The 2,500-nt window shown below is 33.2% G+C and overlaps 1 long non-coding RNA gene across 1 annotated transcript in view; it reads left to right on the top strand.

The window, feature by feature from the left end:
• The window catches only part of LOC119574160, a 214,852-nt gene that overhangs the window by 108,678 nt on the left and 103,674 nt on the right, over nucleotides 1-2,500 (top strand). The gene's annotated exons all lie outside the window — the stretch shown is intronic.

The following is a 2,500-nucleotide window of genomic DNA, read 5'->3' as shown; positions in this document are numbered from 1 at the left end:
TATGCGATTGTGTGTGTGCGTGTGCGTGCGTGCGTGGTGTGTGTGTGTGTGTGTGTGTATGTGTGTGTGTGTGTGTGTGTGTGTGTGTGTGTGTGTGTTGTGTGTGTGTGTGTATTCTCACGCATGTGTGTGTATGTATGAGTCTGTGCGCACGCGCATATGTGCATGTGTATGTATGGTGGTAGATGGGTGAGTGTGTACATATGCATGCGCTCATGTACGCCTCTTCGTTCATGTACGTGACTGAAAGAGGCAGAAGGAGATAAATACGAACATAAAAGCATCGCCTCATATACGAAACGTGACGCACGACTTAAGATCAGGAACGAGACATATTTTCGTCCTTCATCGCCCACAGAAATTCGAGCATGAAGATGCAACCTCAAGATTATGGTCCTTCCAATCTCTTGTGTTCTCGCTTGCCGTCCCTTGTCTCGAGAACGGAGCGTGTCATCGAGAGAACTTTCGTAGAACAGGGATTACACAAAGGGTTTCTCTATCCCTTCCTTAGAACATAGCGTAACAGTTTTTTTTTTAAAGAGAGTTACGTGTTCCTTCAGCGTTTACTAGTGAAATAAATTCAGTAGTAATGACAATGATTCTTATAAGAGACAACCAAAATGATCATCATACTAGTTGTGATTATAATCTAACCATATCATCAGGAATACCAGATCATAATCAAAATTGATTGAAAAGGATAATAAAAAATCATACTCCCTTCTTGCTTTTATCATGATTATTTTTGCATTCATAATAATGATGATTATCAGGATACTAAGAAACATAATGATAGTGATAGTACTAATGATTATAATAATCCTTGTCTTACTACTGTTATCATTTTTATCATTATTATTGTTACTATTATTGTTACATTACTGTTTTTGTTATTATCATTATCATTATCATTATTAGTATCATCTTTATCATTATCATTATCATTATTAGTATCATCTTCACAATACAAGAGATGTATTTAAATACATCTCTTGTATTGTGAAGATATTCATTCTCATTCATACCTTGTCTACATTTGTCAATGTGAATACGGTTCAGTACTACTACAACTACTACAACTACTCTGATTATCATTATTATCGTGTTAATCATCATCATCATCATTATTATTATTATTATTATTATTATTATTATTATTATTATTATCCTCCTCCTCATTATTATTATTGTTATTACTATCATTATTTTCGTTATTGTTATTATGATTATTACTATTATCATTATCATTTTAATAATTCTTATCATCATTGTTGTCATTATCATCATTATTATCGACACTGCTATCATTATCATTATTATCATTTTTATTATTATCATTATTATTATTGTTGATATTGTTATCATTATCATCGCTATGATCATCATAATTGTTGCTGTTGTTATTACAATTTATCACTATCAAATTTTTACCATCGTTATTGTTCTTATTATTGCTACATTGTTAGTTCATGACAAGAATTGTGATATGATAATAAAAAAACTACTATGATGAGGATTATATTGATATTGTTAATATCATTATTGTCGTTGTCACTATCACCATCATCATTATCATTATCATCCTCATCATTATTATCATTATTAACATTATTTTTGTTTCTACGATCAGTTTTACCATAATCATTATCATCCCTCCTATCACTATCATCAACAACAAATATTAAATGATAAAAACAGAATGGCAATTGTTTTCTGCACTTTTTCTATGTCTTTCTTACCCGCTTTCTCTCTATCTGTGCGTGTAAGCATTTATATAAGATTATATATGGATACCTATATATATATATGTATATTACAACACCTATTCTATGTCATTTCTTTTTGCATTGTTTGTTTTCTCATTCCAGTTGATTTACCTTTTAACTTTTTCTTTTCTTCTTTCCTGAGCCCTTGACCAAATATACCAACTTCCAATCGCCTTATGCTTCCCGCTCTCCCCCTCTCTGTCTATCTGTCTATTTATCTATCTGTTCATCTATCAGTCTATTTATTCGCCCAACTCTCTCTCTCTCTCTCTCTCTCTCTCTCTCTCTCTCTCTCTCTCTCTCTCTCTCTCTCTCTCTCTCTCTTCTCTCTTTATATATATATATAATATATATTATATATATATATATATATATATATATATATATATATATAATATATTACTATCTCTGTCTCTCTATCTATCTGTCTGTCTATATATTTATTCATCTCTCTCTATCTATCTATCTATCTATCTCTATCTATCTCTATCTATCTAGCTCTTTAATTCTTTAACTATCTACATATTTATCTCTCTATTCATCTCTCTATTCCTCCTCCTTCTCCACCTCCTCCTCTTCCTTCTCCCCCTCCTCTTCCTCCTCTTCCTCCTCTTCTCCTTCTCCTCCCCCTCCTCCTCCTCCTCTTCTTCCTCCTCCTCTTCTTCCCCCTCCTCCTCCTCCTCCTCCTCCTCTTCTTCTCCCCCCCCCTCCTCTTCCTCCTCTTCCATCTTCTC

This window comes from Penaeus monodon, chromosome 6, assembly GCF_015228065.2.
Source record: "Penaeus monodon isolate SGIC_2016 chromosome 6, NSTDA_Pmon_1, whole genome shotgun sequence".
Classification (NCBI taxonomy): Eukaryota; Metazoa; Arthropoda; class Malacostraca; order Decapoda; family Penaeidae; genus Penaeus; species Penaeus monodon.
Note: the sequence above shows the minus strand (reverse complement) of the source record. Positions and strands in the feature narration are given on the sequence as shown.